The sequence below is a fragment of the Schistocerca americana genome, chromosome 2 (genome assembly GCF_021461395.2).
Source record: "Schistocerca americana isolate TAMUIC-IGC-003095 chromosome 2, iqSchAmer2.1, whole genome shotgun sequence".
Taxonomy (NCBI): Eukaryota; Metazoa; Arthropoda; class Insecta; order Orthoptera; family Acrididae; genus Schistocerca; species Schistocerca americana.
In genome coordinates this window covers 842,600,856-842,621,987 of record NC_060120.1, presented here as the reverse complement: position 1 = coordinate 842,621,987, position 21,132 = coordinate 842,600,856, and the positions used below count along the sequence as shown (strand labels likewise).

The 21,132-nt window shown below is 38.4% G+C and overlaps 1 protein-coding gene across 2 annotated transcripts in view; it reads left to right on the top strand.

Moving 5' to 3' along the window:
* The window catches only part of LOC124595600 (mRNA (2'-O-methyladenosine-N(6)-)-methyltransferase-like), a 147,137-nt gene that overhangs the window by 1,324 nt on the left and 124,681 nt on the right, over positions 1-21,132 (top strand). The gene's annotated exons all lie outside the window — the stretch shown is intronic.

The window sequence follows — 21,132 nt, the reverse complement described above, 5'->3', positions numbered from 1 at the left end:
ACATCTATATAAATTCTGTGTAAGCCACCATACAGTGTGTGGTGGAGGGTACCCTGCACCACTACTTGTTATTTCTTTTCCTGTTCCACTCGCAAAGAGAGTGAGGGAAAAACAACTATTGATATGCCTTCGTATGAGCCCTAATTTCTCAGACCTTATCTTTGTGGTCCATACGCACAATGTATGTTGGTGGCAGTAGAATTATTTGGCAGTCAGCTTAAAATGCCAGTTCCCTAAATTTTCTCAATAGAGTATCTCAAAAAGAATGTCGCCTTGCCTCCATGGACTCCCATTTGAGTTTCGAAGTATCTCTGTAACATGTATGTGTTGCTTAAATGTACCAGTAACAAATCTAGCAGCCTGCCTCTGAGTTGCTTCAATGTCTTCCTTCAGTCCAACCTGGTACGGATCCCAAACACTCGAGCAGCACTCAAGAATAGTTCCTACCAATGTCTTAATGCAGTCTCCTTTACTGGTGAACCACTCTTTCCTAAAATTCTCCCAATAAACCAAAGTCGACCATTCGCCTTCCCTACCACAGTTCTCACATGCTCGTTCCACTTCGTATTGCTTTGCATCGTTACTCCCAGATATTTAAATGTCTTGACTACACTAGTAATACTGTATCTGAACATTACAGGTTTGGTCTTCCTACTCATCTGCATTAACTTACATTTTTTCCACGTTTAGGGCTAGCTGCCATTCATCACACCAACTGGAAATTTTGTTTAAGTCGTCTTGTATCTTCCTGCAGCCATTCAACTTCAACGCCTTACTGTACATGACATCATCAGCCAAAAACCACAGATTGCTACCACCCTGTCTGCCAAATCGTTTATGTGTATAGAGAACAGCAGCGGCCCTATCACACTTTCCTGGGGCATTACTGATGATACCCTTGTCTCTGAGGAATACTCACTATCAAGGACAATGTACTGGGTTCTATTATTTAAGAAGTCTTCAAGCCACTCACACCTCTGTGAACTTACTCCATATGCACGTACCTTTGTTAATAGCCTGCAATGGGGCACAATGTCAAATGCTTTCCAGAAATCTAGAAATAGGGAATCTGCCTGTTGCCCTCCATCCGTTGTTCCCAGTATATCATGTGGAAAAAAGGACAAGCTGTGTTTCGCATGAGCAATGCTTTCTAAAATCATGCCGATTTGTGGACATAAACTTCTCAATCTCAAGGAAGTTTATTATATTCGAACGGAGAATATGTTCAAGGATTCTACAGCAAACAGAAGTTAGGGATATTGGTCTGCAACATGGTGGGTCCTTTCTTTTACACTTCTTACGTAGTGGAGTCACCTGCGCTTTTTTCCAGTTGCTTGTGACTTTATGCTGGGTGAGAGATTTATGATAAATGAAAGCTAGTGCCATAGAGTTCTCTTTGCAAAATTGAACTGGGATTCCATCCGGACCTGGTGATCTATTTGCTTTCAGATCTTTCAGTTGCTTCTCCACACCAGGTACACTTATTACTTCATTGAAGTATGTGTTTTGTCTTGAAGCCACTTCCTCAGAAAATCAGAATTTGGAAGAAACCTCAGTGCAGATTTAATTGCATTCGTAATAGGTCCTAGCAGTGATTGCTAATGCAAATAGATTTTTTTATTGGGTTGTGTGTAGTGCTTATGTGAATAAGGTTTTTTAAAATTGTATTGTACCTTTCGTCTTTTGGTCAAAGAGTATTCATTTGTTTGGGTCAGTGGATAGCTTGTGAAAGTAAATTGCCCACACAGCACATGCTCCATCGCCTCTAAATTTTTTGTATATTTCCTTCTAGCTCTCCCATAATATAACTGAAGATAATTAATTTCTTTAAGAGTCAGCCTGCCTTTTCCTCCTCGTTTTCCATCATCAAATGCTTCTCATCTCTTCTTGTCTAGCTTGTAACAAAGTTCAACACAGAGTCTCTTTTGAATGTGGCTACCACATTCCAGCTTTTCTATTGGAATGTTGTTCTGTTTATTATCTGTTACAGCTTTGAGATAAGAAGACTCTCCACACTATTTCCCGAATGTATGAAAAGTTGGAAGTGGCTGCAAGTGTAGAGCTTAACATTTCAAAAGCATTCCTGATACTAATATCAAGATCAAATTTATACAAAGCATACATTAAAATTTGTAGATTAAGAAAATAACAGTTTTGAAAAAATCGATTTTTTGGACCCAAATCTATCAGATACTCCCTCAAATGAAATATAATAAACAAAACGTATCACCAACATTTGCAACTGATAAATACAAATGAAAACATCCTAGGTACCATCTGTGTAACATATACCATCTCACTTTAAATAATATCTATGGTACACCTTGTTCATTACATTTTTATTCACTTTTTCAGATAGATCTCATGGACATTCAGTTTAATTCAGTAACAACATATCTTTGGAATGTTCCACTCATTTGTATTTATTTGTGAGGTAAATATTGACATTATTTTATCAATTTCAAAATTGTGTAATTGCATCTTCCGATGTCTGTGTGGCTCTCAGAATGAATCAGCCAAAAACTACGCTGAGCATTTGAAGTAGTGAACACAACTTTTGAAGCAGATGATTGTAGTCTGCACTAACAACAGTTATATTTCCATTGAGACACATGTATCTGTCAAACAGAAATGTTACAAAAAGCATTAGTGTAATGACCCCTCTCTAAATGGTGTTGAGAGCAACAATTGCACATAGGTCAATCCAAGAATGGTATAGAGAGGTTCATGAACATGTGAGATTGGAATTACGTAACTCCTAAGTGAATAACTACCATAGCAGTCTACTGTAGCAGTCTGTCTTACATTGTTGATATTCCTACATGGAGTTTCCATTGTTTGATTATCTACATGCCTGTCAGGCCTGATGGTCTAGCAGTAAAGCATTTGCCTGGAAACTGAGAGGTTGCAGGATCGAATCTCAATCAGACTATGGATTCTTCAGTCTTTGTTTTAACTTTGCGGTCTCTTCTCTATGATGCGAGGAGTCACCATAAACAACACATGGTTCCAATTCCACATTAAACTGTAGGTCCACTTTCCCCATTTGGATAACAGGAAGGATACGCTAGTTGCCGAAGTGGTGTCCAATAAAAAGGCTTGCACCAAGCCATTGAGCCACACAAAATTATTATTATTATCATCCACATAGGTACATAAATAAATTTGTACAGAACCCTCAGAGTTTCTCTCAATAAGCCCATAAACTTTTTTGATGAGTTGTTTGTGTCTTTATTAGCTTGCACATTTCTTCAGTTAGGACAGTTATGCTGATGTTCAGATCAGTGTGACATGTGCTGATTTCAAGTTGCACTTTAGAGCATTTTAGAGTATTCTGGAACACTTGTAGACATTCATTAACATTTGTGAAACTTCTTGAAAGCTGGAGGACATTACAGAATAGTCTCGAATTTCTTCCCTTGAAAAATTCATTGATGCTGTGGAGACGTGAGTGTTTGAAGTGGTCACATATTATGCATTTGTATGTGTCTGAGGGAGGGGGGGGGGGCAACATTTTTTCAATATCTCTCTTTCCCTACTACTCAGTGCCTTCTCTATGTGGTGAGTAACAACAGCATTTCCATTTCATATTGTTGTTACTCCATCCCAGATTTTCTGTTATAAAAAAAATCCAGCGCTAAATAACAATATGGCATAGATATATTGCTACTCATCACATAGAGGAGGCATTGAGCAGCAGACAGACACATTGAAAGAACACTGTTGCATATAATGAGCTAGACAAAGTACTTCTTCTGATGTAGTAAAACAAAGCAACTGTCTCTCTGGATACTAAGGCTTGACTGCAAAACTAAGTAGTTGTCACTTGTCATCAGTAATAAAATCTGTTAACAACTATGTTCCTAAATCCCGAAATCAAGAAGAAAATGTCTTGGCTGTAAGACCATTTTTAGTGAATGAATATTTTCACATGGTGAATTTTGATTCAAAATACAATTTCTTGGATTTCATAAGACACTCCACTAAAAACAGATTTTATTAAAACATAACTAACATTATGGTAGCAAAAGCTTGGTGGTTGGTATCCATTATTATCAGAGAATGTTAAGGCTAGAAATTCCATTTGCTACAACTTACAGGTATTTTTGACTGTGGTAACAATAAAAACAACAGAGAGGAATTGAAGGAACTTCGTGGCCTATGATGCTTGTTGGTAGTGCTAGACCAAATATAAAACAGATTTTTAGAAATAGGCAATATCAGTCATCTCACTGACTCGCTATTTTACTAATTATATGTTATTGAGCTTTCATCATTTTAAACTGTTTAGCTAGATGTAGGACATTGTTGGCGTATTGGCTGAGATATGAAGTCTCAGATACGTTGTGACCCATGTCCCAGAATTATTTATGGGAAATATTGGTGCAGTCTTGAAAGAAGACCTTATCCAAAATCCTCACCCATCCATTCCGAGATTGCACTTCCTCTGTAAGAAGTGTGGCATTTACAACATGTAAATCTAATACTCCTTCCCTTTCGCTCTGTTTTAGATGTGTACATGGTAAGTGCCCTCTGTGTGCTAAAATTTAGTAGTTGCTTATATTCTGATCTAAACTATACTGAACTGTGTGGTCACTGGACTTTAATTCCACTCTGGCCTTCCAGATTTAGTTATTAAAACATACTGCCTAGGTCTCCAAATAAATTAATTAATGTCTGTCACATGTTTCAACTCTTGCTAGAGCTCTGTATGTTTGAGTTCAAAGGCTTCCATCAGAGCAATAATAATTATTTTGTAATCAAGACAAGAAGTATTTTAACACATACTGCCTGTCAAAAAGTGAAGCATCCAACAGACATGATCAGATGTCAGTGTAACATCTTGCACCCTCAGACGTTTGGCAGGTAGATGATTAGAGAATTATTGCACCTAGAGTGACAGGTGGAATGGCCACCAGAGTGCACTAGTGTTGTTTTTGATTAATGTTTGTGCCAGGACTTGTAGAGGGTATAAATGAGACATGAACAACATCAGGTGCTGAGTGAGTGACCACATTGAAAGATACAGAGATGCTGCATACTTGTGTGAGACATGAGACATGAACAACATCAGGTGCCGAGTGAGTGACCACATTGAAAGATACAGAGATGCTGCATACTTGTGTGAGACAGTGTTATCAGTACCTTACAGAGTTTGAAAGAGGCCTTATTGTGGGTGTCAGTTTGTCCAGCTGGTTGAATCTGGAAATATCCAGATTTGTGGGGCATTTGGATGTGACTGGCCTGAAATGGAATGCACGACACCTGGAATACTCATAATCAAAGTTCCGTTCGACCATATCTGACCACCAGACTGTAGGATCGTCACATAGTACAACACAAGCAGCTGCATTTGAAGTGGTGCCATGGCCAGGAAGCCTGAGCTGCTGAGGAAAATTATCACATTGTCTTCAACAATGAATCGCATTTCTTCTCTATCCTAAATGAGCACTGTCAGCAGTGACCTGGGAAAGGTCTAATTATTCAGTTCTGGAGAGGCACAATGTTTTTATTCACATCATGTCGTGGAAAGCCATCGAGTATGACTTCATGTCACAGATGGTAGTTACTGGAGGAAATTTTGATGGCACACTTGTATGTCGTGGCCATCCTGTATCCTCCTGTGTTACCTCTCATGTGACAGTATTATGGTGCTAGTTTTCAACAAGGCAATGCTTGTTGACATAAGGCACACAGCCAGCGTGCCTCACGTGAGTATACAATGGTATTATGACTCTTTATCAAATTGAATTAGTGCATGCATACTGACCAGAGGGGTTGCATTTCTTTTTGTCAGGCGTATACATAATGATCACCTTGACAAACATATGGCTTCTGTAGAGAGGCAGAAGCCTTTGCAGTAGTTGCAAGGGTACTTGATGAAAACTAGGGAAAACTGCAACCTTTACTTATCTCAAAGACATGCAGCTCTATGGTATGGTTCTATGATGATGGCATCCTCTTGAGCAAAATACTCCAGAGGCAAAGTAGTCTGGGTGGGGCTACTCCGGAGGCTCTCTTCACCAAGGAAAACAAAACTGGTATTCCATGGGTCATAGCAAGGAGTGTTAGATTCCTTAATCAGGTAGGTAGTTCAGAGAATTTAAAGAGGGAAACAGGTAGTTTGAATTAGATGTAGTGGGGCTTAGTGAAATGTGATGGGAAGAAGAACAGATCTTCTCATCAGGTGAGAATAGCATTCTAAATACTTAATCAAATCTAATAGTGAATCAGAAAATAGTAGTGTGGTTAAGCTACTGTGAACAGTGTAGTGAACATATTAGTGTAGCCAAGATAAACATACATGCATGCATGCATGCATGCATACATACATACATACATACATAGATCATACTACAAGTGTTTATGCCAACTGACTCCACAGATGAAGAAATTTAAAAACAATATGACCTGATTAAAGCAGAAATTGAAAGAATGTATGATGTGGTTAAAGAAATTATTCAACTTGTGTTAAGAGAGACAGAATTGTAATTGTGATGAGGGACAGGAATTTGATGGTAGGAAAAAAAGGAAAGGAAAAATGGACTAATGGAAAATAATGAAAGAGGAAGCTGACGTGTAGAATTTTGCACAGATCATAATTTGATCATACTAACACTTGGTTTAAGAATTATACAAAAAGGCTGTACATACAGAAAAGAATTGGAGGCACTGGAATGTTTCAGATTTGTTGTGTAATGGTGAAGCACAGTTTGTGGAACCAGATTTTAAACTGTTATACATATCTACAGGCTGATGACTCTGTTCCAATTTAGATTATTAACTGTAGATTAAAATTGAAGAAACTGCAAAAAGGTACAAAATTAAACAGGTGCGGCCTGGATAAGTTGAAAGAACTAAGTTGTTGAGAGCTTCAAAGGGAGCAATAGGCAATTGTTGAGTGATGTAGGGGAAAGGAATATGGAAGAAGATGAGCATGTAGCTCTGAGAAGTGAAGTAGTGAAGACAGTAGAGGACCACATAGGTGAAAATAAAAGCCCCTGGATGAATATTCGCTATTACAGGAGATATTGAATGTCATTTATGAAAGGAGAAAATATAAAAGTGCAGCAAATGAAGCAGGTGAAAGGAAATACAGACATTTAAAATATAAGATTGGCAGAAAGTAAAAATGGATAAAGGACTGTTGAGCTTAGAAGCATCAGTGACTGTTGGAAAGGTAGGTGCTATCTGTTGGAGAAATAGAAACCTTTTGAGAAGGGAGAATCAGTTGCATTAGTATCAAGAACTCATGTGGCAAGCCAGTACCAAGTATAGAAGGCAAAACTGAAAGGTGGTAGGGATATGTAGAAGGGCTATACAAGAGAGTGAACTTCAAGACAGTACAGCAAGGGAAGAAAAAGTAAATGAGGATGAGATGAGAGATGTAAAAAATTTGCCCAAGTGCTGAAAGATCTAAGTCAAAACAAAGCACCTCAACTAATTGACATTCTGTCAGAATTATTGAGATGGGAGAGCCAGCCATAACAAAACCATTGCACCTGGTGTGTATGATATATGAGATAGGTGAAATACCCACAGACTTCAAGAAGAATGTAATAATGCCAATTCCAAAGAAGAAAGGTCTTGACAGTTTTGAATACTACCAAACCATTAGTCCCTTGCAAAATGGTAAAAAAGTTATTTACAGAAGAATGACAAAAACTGGAGGAAGCCAACTTGAGGAAGATCAGTTTGGGTTTGACCCTACAACTTATTATAGAAGATAAGATGACAAAAAGTAAACCTACTGTAATAGAATTTGTAAATTTAGGGAAAGATTTTGACATTGTTGACTGGAATACATTCTTTGACATTCTGAAGATAGTAGGAATAAAATATAGGAAGCAAAAGATTATTTACAATGTGTACAGAAACCAGACTGCTGTCATAAAAATCAGGGGCGTGAATTGGAAATGAATTGGAAGCAAAGGTTGAGAAGGAGTAAGACAGTATTGTAGTCTATCCCGAATGTTGTTCAGGCTGTACATTGAATAAGCAAGAAAGGAAACCAAGGAGAAATTTGAAAGGGAATTAAAGTTCAGTGAGAAGAAGGCAAACTCTGAAGTGTGGAGCTGTCATTGTAATTCTGTCTGGAGCAACAAAGGACGTGGAAGAGCAGCTGAACAGAATGGATAGTGTCTTGAAAATAAGGTACAAGATGCACATCAACAGAAGTAAAACTAGGGTAAAGGAATGTAGTCAAATTAATTCAGTCAATGCTGGGGGAATTAGGTTAGGAAATGAGGCATTAAAGGTAGTAGACAAATTTTTCCGTTTGATTAGCAAAATAACTGATGATGCCAAACCAGAGAAAATATAAAATGCAAACTGACTATAACAAGAAAAGCATTTCTCAAAAAGTAGACTTCTTCAATATCTGATATGATTTTTAGTGTCGGAGTGTAGGCTTGCAGGGAAATATAACATACAAGAAGAGAAGGGAAGCTTCTGAAATGTGGTGCTACAGAAGAATAGATGTTTAGATCAAGTAACAAATGAGGGAGGACCAAACCAAATTGGGGAGAAATGGAATGTATGGCACAACATGACTAAAAGAAGAGATCATTGACAGAACTCATCCTGAGGCATTATTAAATTATCATTTGGTAATGGAGGGAAGTGTGTGTGTGTGTGTGTGTGTGTGGGGGGGGGGGGGGGGATTTCAGATGGACACCAAGGGATGACTGCAGATGCAGATTCAAATGGATATAGGTTACAGTAGTTATGTAGGGATGAAGAGGTTTGCACATGATAGACTATTGTGGAGACCTGCATACCTGTCTTCAGACTGAAGACCGCAACAACAGTGGTCATGGACTCATATTAGTTTCTGTTTTTCATTATTAAATTCCAGATTTAGATTTTCACATAACTCAAGAAACAAAGCGGCATTCAGTGGAATGGCAACACACGTATTCCTGAGCCAAAATGAAACCCAAACAGACAATTTCCACCTAAAAATTATTGGCATCTGTGTTTTGGAAGAGTTTTGGTGTCTTGGTAATCCACTTAATGCCACAAGGGACAACAATGAATTCAGCTATATACTGTGCAACCTTGAGGAAGCTCCAGCATGCCATATGCCATACAGTATTTAATGACATAATCAGTTGGCATCTAATGTTTTGTTGCTGCATCTCGAATCAAAACCTCATTGTGCTCCTCAAACTCAAGAATAAATCAGATCCTTGGGACGGGAGCAAGTAGACCTCTAAGTGTAGATCCTGGACCTTGCACTTAGTGTACAGTCTGTTTTTCTAACTGAAGAGAGTTTTCTTTGGTCAGCTGTTGACATCAGTGAAGAAATGAAAAATCAGTTGGAGACCAGTTGTACTCATGTGCGCAAGAGGAGGTAAACAAATTAGTAAAACAATATTGAAAATGTTTAAACAGTGGAGAATAATATGTAGAGAACTAGCCAAATGAAATAAAACAAAGTTGGCAATATCTGTGTTAGTTTTTTTTACTGCAAAACAGACCTTACTTTTGAAAAAATCCTTGTTTTATACCATATCAGAGTGATGTGGGAAGACAGAAATTAATCTGCCACACTCTACTTTTGAAAAGCTTGAATAATTACCAATTAAAATTTCATGAAAGTGTGTAAAACCAATAACAGTTCCAGAAGAGCTTCTGATGGTTGATGATAACATCTACATCTACATACATACTCCGCAATCCACCATACGGTGCATGGCAGAGGGTACCTCGTACCACAACTAGCATCTTCTCTCCCTGTTCCACTCCCAAACAGAACGTGGGAAAAATGACTGCCTATATGCCTCTGTACGAGCCCTAATCTCACTTATCTTATCTTTGTGGTCTTTCCGCAAAATGTAAGTTGGCAGCAGTAAAATTGTACTGCAGTCAACCTCAAAAGCTGGTTCTCTAAATTTCCTCAGTAGCGATTCACGTAAAGAACGCCTCCTTTCCTCTAGAGACTCCCACCCGAGTTCCTGAAGCATTTCCGTAACACTCACGCGATGATCAAACCTACCAGTAACAAATCTAGCAGCCTGCCTCTGAATTGCTTCTACTTCCTGCCTCAATCTGTCCTGATATGGATCCCAAACGCTCGAGCAGTACTCAAGAATAGGTCGCATCAGCGTTCTATAAGTGATCTCCTTTACAATGAACCACATCTTCCCAAAATTCTACCAATGAACCGAAGACGACCATCCGCCTTCCCCACAACTGCCATTACATGCTTGTCCCACTTCATATCGCTCTGCAGTGTTACGCCCAAATATTTAATTGACGTGATTGTGTCAAGCGCTACATTACTAATGGAGTATTCAAACATTAAAGGATCATTTTTCCTATTCATCTGCATTAATTTACATTATCTATATTTAGAGTTAGCTGCCATTCTTTACACCAATCACAAATCCTGTCCAAGTCATCCTGTATCCTCGTACAGTCACTCAACGACGTCACCTTCCCGTACACCACAGCAAACAGTTTTAATGAACTAACTTGCATTATGAGGAAGTTACATATGAACACACAAATATCATGTTCACTGATAGAATACAAAAAATACTGCAAGACAGAATGGCTGCTGGTACTGAGATGACAAAAACTGAGAGTGATGAATCATAGGTATGAAAGACTGAATATTGTGGCAACTGACTGCAGACTACTTCATGTACTCACTTTGACAACATATTGCTACTAAGCCCATTTATGTGACATGTAGGTATCCACTTCATGCTCTGCTGCAAATGATCTTGGCCTTTAGATTGATTTTTTACACACCAAGTACCATAGGTTTACCCTACACCTAAATTTGCACTGGCATTGGTTGGAGACTGAAGACTTACATTCCTCTGAGTATTTATTTAACTGCAGGTGCATAATGATAGTGACACTGCTCCATATCAGGCAAGTCTGTGGCCTCTTGTTACCTATCTGATTACTCCAATACACTCATTAAACATCCAAAAATAAACAGGAGTCTTTCCACCAACCATGCTCTAAGTGACAGCCTATGCTGACAAATTTCACTCTGCCACGTGCTAGATACAAGCACAAGGGACGAAAAATTAGATACCCACAGGAGACATCACACTGATGTCACATAAAATTTACTTTAGTCTTAACAATGTCGTAAATTCGGTGAGGACATAAGTGGACAAGCTTCTTCGGGTACGCCATACCCAGCTGAAGTCACTCACTGATGATCAGATCCTGTAAAGCTAACACGAATAGGGTACAAATAATAAAAACCTCAAATGGTCTGTGACACTTTGATCCTCACTCAAAGTTAACAATGAAAGTAATATTTTGAAGATTCTTGACATAATATACCTCCACATATGTACTTGGATTAAACTTAATGATTACATTATGAAATGGATTTGCATTTTGTGACTCTGGGTTGATGTCCACTGTTTGTGACAAATAAAAATTTGAGCCGGAATGGACCTCCGGATTTCATGCTTATCGCGAATGGTAGCTTCAACCACTTTGGCTATCTGAGCACATCTCCAGACCAACCCAAACTTCAATGTGTCACGGAGTCCTGGAGGCATGCTCGAATAGCTGAAGGGGTTAAAGTGAGTGCTAATGATAAGTGAGAAATGTGGGTTTGAGTCCTGGTCTGGCACAAATTTTCATTGTCACAAACAGCTGATGTCAATCCAAATTTACAAAATGCAAATCCATTTTGTAATAGTTATCACAGCTACAGTTGTCAGAAAAGTGTCTGTTCCTTCAGACATGCACACATATAATGTGAAGATACAGACACTATGTAAACACAGACATTGTAACTGCAATGATGTAATGGTAACATACAACAACATACACAGTAATTAAACATTCTTGAGTGCGCATGTAAAATAGTTACCTCTTATTCTCAACAGAAATTATTTTTACTCTCATGTTTTCAGTGAGCTAAACACGAAATTTTTCTCAGCCTGTGCATTACCCTTTTTTTTCCCAATCCACAGTTTTTGAACCTATTTCTGAAATCTAATATTGAAAGAGGGAGAGGGACCAACTAAAATTCTGATCTCCTGATCCTCCAGTAGGTTATTTTGTTTGAACTACATCATCAGATACTCTTACTCTTAGTCTTCATCTTGTTTCTAATAATAAATGCACACATTTGCTAGTGTAAGAATAATACAGGACGTGAACCAAACATATGCCTCATGCAGGACTTGGTTTTCCTCCAGAGCCTTTCAGTCATGACTTGTGGATGGCTACCGTGGCACTGTAGTTCAGACAATGAAGGAAAATTGGGGGAGGGGAGATCATGTCTTGCAAATTTTTGCGCAGTGCTAGGAGGGAGTGTCAGGGAACAACATAATAAAATCCTTTTTTAAAAGTTTTTTGTTGAATAACTCAAAAACATTGGCACCTAGTAAAAATCTTTCCGAGTATAAACTTAAACTGCATTAAATTTCCTACAAAAGAAGTCCTATTCATTTTTTCTGTGGGACTGATAGTTTCTGTGTTGCAGGTGGGGTGGAAAAATCAGTAATATTGTTTTCACAGTATAAAATTAATTTTTACCTCTAAATGAAAAAGTAGGTTTAAAACAAATATTAAATTGTGTACCACATGTTAGTGCATTAGAGCTGGATTAAGGGATAAATTATGTTCTGAGGACGTAACAGGGTGAAGAGGGATGGATGTGTGAGATAGAAGCATGAGGGAAGGGAGAGCGCTGGATTGCGTTCATGCAAGTCCCCTCCTCCATATGTCTGCAGACTGAAGTTCGAGCAGGTGATTCCCCACTTTATCTACCCCCACTCTTCCCAACATTTTGTGTCCAGTTTGCTTATGTGAGTAGATAAATTACTTCACTGAGCTCATGTTTGTATAATGGAGTTATTTTCAGTTTATTGAGTGAGTATTTTTTGCAGGTGGGAAGTGAGCTTTTATGCAAAACATGTTCCTGTAAACAATGGCTGGGAAATGTTTAACTTGTAAGTGAGATGTTGCTGTGATCTTGTAGTGTTGGTGGGAAAGGGATTGAAAAATGTGACACCTTACTGCTGTATGTTGTTGACAGCATATTGTAAAGCCATATATTTGTGTTGTAATCACTTGATGGTGAATTAGTGAATGACCGGATAGTTACTGCACTTCTCTCCCCATCCATTGTGTTGCTTGTAGGGTGCATAAATCTTTTCCATTCAGGAATTGCTGGCACTTGTAGAGTGGGCTGCCTTTAGACACATCCACATTGTATCTTCCAACATGGATGTGACTGTGTATGATGCAATGGAACTGGTCATGTTCAGATGTAGAACATTATTTTCTGTAATGTGTTGCTTGACTTATGTTGAAATATCTGAAGTTCTATAACTTGTAGGTGACCTGTGGTAGAGGGATGCAGTTTAACGTTCTGAGTCTCTTCAGATGTTGAGAGAGCTGAGACTGAGATGACGCATTTGATACCTCTCAAGGTGTAAAAAGTATTCCTGACATTGCCAATGGAGACAATGAAACTGACATTGTCGAATACATATTGACAGACTCTTTAGTGTGATAGACAGTTGTCAGCTCACCTTTTGACCTTTTTTTTTTACACAATAGCTTCTTAACAACTGCAAATAAGTAATCAGTAAAGGGAAAATAGCTCTTCTCTATAAACATGAACTTAGTGAAGTTGTTGTGGCTACTCACATACAAGAATTGGACAGGGAATATGCTGAGGAGGTATAGTCTGTCTGTAAACTGAAAACTGAGCACTACTGATAATGGGGGAAGTTGCTTTTCTTGGAAGTACACTACACTGCCATACAGCAGACTAAGAATCAATTTCCACTATAGCAGTGTAGAACAGTGCGCTGTGATTTACGTAAATTCTATTCGTATATTTCTTTTGTTGGTGTTATTAGTAATTCAACTTGCATTCTATGAAGTGTTAACACATTTGTGTAAAATAAACATCCACTGGGCATGTATGCACACTGTGTTGCCAGTGATTCATAAGGCGCATTGTGGACGGTCGACATAACTTTGTCAGACACCATGTAGTTGCTTCTTGTGACATGGTGGGACAAACAGAGTGGGAAATCATCTGCAATCTTCTGTTTGCAGACCTATGAAGGAGGGAAGCATGTGGACACAGTTCTCAAGCCACATAGCCCTCCCCCCACCCCTCACTTCACACCCTTGCACCCTCGGCACAACTTAGCTCTTAATATGGCTGTGCTGCACTTACACACAGTACATAGTTTAGTATTTGTTTTTAACCTCCCGAGTTTAAAGATAAACATTAATTTTATACCATTAAAGCAATAGTTTTAATAATCTGCAATTTTTTCCATCCTTTGCAATGTGGAAACTGTTAGTCTTAGAGAAAAAATGAATAGGACCTCTTTTTGTAAAAAATTTAATGTAGTTTAATTTTGTACTGGGAAAAACTTTCACTGGAATCCACAGTTTTCGACTTATTCAAGAAAAATGTAAAAAGTTACCCTTAAAAGCCCCCACCCCAATGCTCACATACCACGGGCCAGGTCTTTAAGCATGTTATCTGTGCTACTACAGCAGTATTTTTAGTATGAAAGAAAGAGTTAAGTATGCAGTAGTAACACCTGTTTGTAAATGAATAGATAAGCATCTCCCCTGTAATTATAAACTCGTTTACCTGTGTCCTCAAAAATATTTGAGGCGGATGTGTACAACATAGTATTTTGCTATCTTTCTAAGAATAACTTTTAACAACAGCTCAGTTTGGCTTTCATGCTCTGTTGAGAAAGCAATAGATGATCTCACAAACTTAATTTCTGTAAAGCAAAATAAGAAAAATTACACTGTGATTTACCAAGGCCTTCGGTTGTGTGGATCACAAACTTCTACCAGGGAACTAAAATAATGCGACATTTAAGACCTTCCCATTGCATGGGCAGAGCCTTATAACAGCAGAAAACAGAGGTTCACATAAGCAAATTAAATAAGACTAAATTCAAAGTGGGGAAACACAAAATATTATGTTCCAAAAGATTTGTCGTTTGTACCTCTCTTGTTCTTGACTTGCTTTAATGATTTGCCTCTGTCACTGAGGACACGTCAGAATCTTTCATGTTTGCTGACACAAGTATTGATAAAGGACCAAAAACATTGACACCAGACACAGCCAATAGAATAGCAGAACAACCGTACTACTGATTCTCCTTCTGTTCTACAAGAACTGATATTATGCAATTCCAAAAAGCTTAAAATTGCCTATGGGTACCAGAAGTAGAAATCGATGGGCATACACTAGATGAGCTTACATGAGTGAAGTTCCTGGTCATCCAAATAGATGAGGCACTGAGGTAGTGCCAGCATGCAGATAAATTGACACTCAATCTGTCCGGTGAGTGTTGTTTAATAGTTAATTAGTTAATAAACAAAGTAAGTTTTACTTTACTGGGGTTGTATTCCATGACTTTTAATGTGCTTTGGAGGTTTATAATTTCTGTAAAAGACAAACATCTGTTACAAAAGCTGAATGAATTGTTAGAATTTTTACCTTACAAGACAGCAGCCAGTCATTCTGACCAGTGCAATATTTTTCAGGTTTCATGTCTCTAAAAGGCATAATAATGGGTTGGTACATCCACTTAGCTTATTTTATTTCATTATTGTGATCTCCTTTCCTCTTTTTCTTTACATGTTACTTTATTTAGTGGAGCATTGGGCATACATTAGTTGCTGTGCTCTGTCAATATGTTGTGCTGTGCAGAAGTTTAGTGCCCCTCATTATTATGATGTGTCAGTCTTTTCATCCAGATGAGCTTCTACAATTCCATAAAATTTGGAACTATTATTCTCAACCATGTGTCTTGTCTGCACACCCTTCAGTATGGCTCCCGCAGATGGCCTGCGCATATCTTTTTCAACATACTGGATCTTACCAGAATCAGCGCATAGATCCTTCACAAAGAGACAACAGGAGAAAAAGTTACCTGGTGAATGTTTCTTACCAGAATAACAGATCTCTTTTCTTTGTATTTATAAGCAAGGAAAGGGCCTGTTCATACATTCACTGTGACTACTGAAATATGTAAAGTACCAGTGTTGAAAACTTGCCAGATAGGAGAATGCGGAAGTTCAAACAAAACTAAAAATATGCCTGTGCAGTCCAAGAAATTCATTTTTGTCCATGTGTGGGAAGTGTTCATCGTGGGTGTACAAAGTGTTTTGATAAAGATGGTGACTTTGCCTGCAAACATGTTATAGAGAAAGGCAATGTTATTTTCTTGTATAGTGAAAAATTTTCTTTATATTTCCTAATAAAAATATTTTTATGGCCTGTTTGTGATTTAATTGAGAACAAGTCATAGAGATAAAAATGGTATTTTATAATTGTACACTCAGTGCCAAACAAAATGGTACAGGCATTTGTATTCAAATACAGAATACAGGCAGAGTACAGTGCTGCAAACGGCAACACCTATTTAAGACACAAGCATCTTGTGCAGTTGTTAGATCGGTTACTGCTGCTACTACTGCAGGTTATAAACATTTAAAGGAGTTTGAACGTGGTGTTATAGTTGGCACACAAGCGATGGGACACAGCCACTCTGAAGTGGTGATTTTTCCATACAACCATTTTGCAAGTGCACTGGGAATATCAGGCATCCACTAGAACATAAAATCTCCGACATCGCTGTGACCAGAAAAGATCCTGCAAGAACAGGACGAATGACGGCTGAAGGGAGTTGTTCAGCATGACAGAAGTGCAACCATTCCACAAACTGCTGCAGATTTCAGTGCTGGCCCATCAACAAGTATCAGTGTGCAAACCGTTAAATGAAACATCGTCAATGTGGGCTTTCGAAGCTGGAGGCCCACTCGTGTTCCTTGATGACTGCACGACACAAGGCTTTACACCTTACCTGGGCCCATCAGCACCAACATTGGACTGTAGATGACTGGAAACATGTTGCCTGGTCGGACGAGTCTAGTTTCAAATTGTATTGAGTGGATGGACGTGTGCAGGTATGGGGAGAACCTCATGAATCCATGGACTCTGCCTTTCAGTAGGGGAATGTTCAAGCTGGTGGAAGCCCTGTTATGGCGTGGGGCGTGTGCAGCTGGAGTAATATGGGACCCTTGGTATGTCTAGATATGATTCTGACAAGTGACACGTATGTAAACATCCTGTGTGATCACCTGCATCCATTCATCTTCATTGTGTATTCCGACAGACTTGGACAATTTCAGCAGGACAATGCAACACCCCATAGGTCCAGAAATGTTACAGAGTGACTCTGGGACACTCTTCTGAGTTTAAACACTTCCACTGGCCACCAAACTTCCCCAGACATGAACATTATTGAGCATACATGGGATGTCTTGCAACGTGCTGTTTAGAAAAGGTCTCCACCCTCTCATACTCTTACGCATTTATGAACCGCCCTGCAGGATTGATGGTGTCAGTTGCCTCCAGCACTACTTCAAACATTAGTTGAGTCCATACCACATCGTGTTGCGGCACTTCTGCGTGGTTGCGGGGACCCTACATGATATTAGGCAGGTGTACCAATTTTTGTGGCACTTCACTGTATGTTTATTTGGATTTGTAAGTGAAGTGATATAGTTTAGTTTCTGTGAATATTTTATTTATGCTGTAGACTTTACTCCAATTCTTTTTTCTTTAGATAATTATAGTTGTTATAGAAAAAATTTAAGCGTAACACATCAATAGGGTGACCAAAATACACTAGCGACATTTAATTTAACAAGTTAAGGTGAAAAAAAAAGAAAGGTAAATGTCATCGGCCAAACAGACCAATAGTGGTTCTTCCAAGTAGTTCACTAACATCGGTCCTCCTAGTGTTAACCAAAAAGCTCATGTTTTCCTATTCTGTTCTAAGAAATCTCTCTTATTGCTGTTCTAAGAAATCTCTCTAATTGCGTTGACCTGCAAACAGAATTTCTGACTTTGTGTACTTTCAGTCACTACTGCGCTATGGCATAATCTCCTGGGACAATGCAGCTAAAGTGAAAAATGTCTGATTTTAGACACAAATACATGAAAAATGTCATCTAAAGCTTATAACTGAACATTGTGCTGAAGTCTCTTCAGATACTTGGAGATTGTTGCACTGAAGAGTCAATACCCGTACTCCGTAATTGTATTTGTGGTTAGTAGCAAGAGTGAATATAGAGTGAACTTTGCAATTCACAGTCAGAAAATAGAAGTAAAAATAGTTTTCATGAAGACTACACATTCCTTTGTAGAGTTTACAATTGAGTCTTTATATTCTTATGCAAAAGTCTATATCAAGCTGCAAGTAGAACTGGTTGTAATGACACTGAATGGACTGACGATTTTCATATCTGTAAATTTTGGGCTGTCAGAGAGCTAACACTTCAAAAAGTAGCAGAAATACAGTACACCTACAGCATTTACACTATAGTGTTTGCAGAGAGAGACTGAAGAAGAATTTTTCTTTTTTTATGCAGTACGTACATCAGTAAAATACCAGAAAATGTAAAAACCTTTAATAAGTGAGGGAAGAAGTAGCAACAATGTAAATTGTTCAATAATGTTGAACATAGTCTTGGATAATGAACGCGATAAAATGTTGAGTGTGTTTTAAATTTGCTGTAAATGGTGCATGGTATAATAGTCATTAGTGGCACAACTTCGTTCCAGTTACTGTATTACAAAAATTAATCAGCAGTAGCAAAATGAGAAGACAATATTTTGTACATAAATTACACGAAGGCCTACAATTTCTCCTATGTTTCTCTTGAAAACATTGTACACATGTGATATACTCTACCTAACCCATGAAAAATATCTCTCACACTTAACCACATTGAAAATATCTCACAAATGTGCCCACAAAAAATTAATAACAAATACACTATCATTCGATATCTGTACTGTAAAAAAGTAACACACTTTGGAATGTAATTTTCTAGTTTTCTACAGTCACAGCACAGACAGTCTTGTTTGTTTTTTAAGCAGTTGATTTGACTTTAAAAGGGAGTACAATAATGCATACTACAGTGTACTGCCCTTCTGAAGGCAATCAGTTACCTTTGTTTCCTTTTTTCATTTAAGATTGCATACACATTTTGCATTAACAATGCAGATACCTCGACTTGCACTATAGGGTGGTGGCGTTTCGGGTTCCGCTAAATAGGTCAGGCGTCCAGTACACAAAGGAGGCGGCTACACGGGTAGCAGGGGCTGTGTGGCGTGGACTGGGTGGTTTTTTAGGTTAGACAGTCTCGGGAAAGATCAAAATGGATCCGGTCTCAAAGGGTACAGGGCAAAGAAACGACGAGAATTGATCAAGCAACAGTCAGTATTGTAGTTGTAAATTGTCGTAGCTGTGTTGCAAAAGTACCAGAGCTTCAAACGATGATAGAAAGCACTGAAGCTGAAATCATTATAGGAAGAGAAAGCTGGCTAAAGCTGGAGATAAATTCTGCCAAAATTTTTACAGAGGCGCGAACCGTGTTCAGAATGGATAGATTAAATAAAGTAGGTGGTGGTGTGTTTGTGTCTGTTGGTAGTAGTTTATCTTGTAGTGAAGTTGAAATAGATAGTTACTGCGAATTACTGTGGGTAGAGGTTTACTCAACAGCCATACCAAAATAATAATTGGCTCCTTCTACTGACCCCCGAGTCAGATGATATAATAGCTGAATGGTTCAAAGAAAACTTGAATCTCATTACAAATAAGTACCCCACTCATACAGTTACAATTGGTGGAGACTTGTAATAAATGCTTTCTCTGAGAATTACTTTGAACAGTTAGTTCATGAGCCCACACGAATTGTAAATGGTTGCGAAAACACACTTGATCTCTTAGCCAAAAATAATCCTGATCTAATAGCGAGCGTCATGACGGATACAGGGATTAGTGAACACAAGGTCTTTGTAGCGAGGCTCAAAACCATATCAACCGAAACCACTAAAAATAAACATGAAATATATCTATTTAAAACAGCACATAATTCGCTTGATGCCTTCCTAAGAGAGAGTCTCCATTCCTTCCAAGCTAGTTATGTAAGTGTAGACCAGATATGGCTCAAATTCAAAGATACAGTATCGACAGCAATAGATAGATTCATACCGCATAAGTTAGTAAGAGACGGGACTGATCCACCATGGTACACAAAACACCTCAGAACACTGTTCCAGAAGCAACAAAAAAACATGCCAAATTCAGAAGAACGCAAAATCCCCAAGACTGGCTAAGTTTCATGGAAGCTTGAAATTTAGCTAGGACGTCAATGCGAGATGCTTTTAATAGTTTCCACAATGAAACATTGTCTCAAAATATGCTAGAAAACCCTAAGATATTCTGGTCGTATGTAAAGTACACCAGTGGCAAAAAAACAGTCAATACCGTCACTGTGCGATAGCGATGGAAATGTTACCGACGATGGTGCCACTAAAGCAGAATTACTAAATACAGTTTTCTGTAATATCTTCATGAAAGAAGACGAAGTAAATATTCCAGAATTCGAAACCAGAACAGCTGTTAGCATGAGTGACGTAAAAGTAGGTCTCTTAGGTGTTGCGAAACACCTCATATCACTTAAAAAAGGCAAGTCTTCTGGTCCAGATGGTATACCAATAGGTTCCTTTCAGAGTATAGCACCTTTCTAAGCAGTCATATACAAATGCTCACTTGACGAAAGGTCTGTTCCTAAAGACTGGAAAGTAGCACAGGTCACACCAATATTCAAGAAAGGAAATAGGAGTAACCCGTTGAATTACAGACCCATATCACTGACCTCAATTTGCAGTAGGATTTTGGAGCATATACTGTACTCGAACATTATGAATCACCTCGAAGAAAATGGCTTATTGATACATAACCAATACGGATTCAGAAAATATCATTTTTGTGCAACACAGCTAGCTCTTTATTCCCATGAAGTAATGAGTGCTGTCGACAAGGGATCTCAGATTGATTCGATGTTTCTAGATTTCCAGAAGGCTTTTGATACCGTTCCTCACAAGCGACTATTAATCAAATTGCGTGCATATGGAGTATCGTCTCAGTTGTGTGACTGGATTCATGATTTCCTCTCAGAGAGGTCACAGTTTGTAGTGATAGATGGTAAATCATCGAATAGAACAGAAGTGATATCTGGTGTTTGCAAGGTAATGTCATAGGCCCTCTGCTGTTCCTGATTTACATAAAT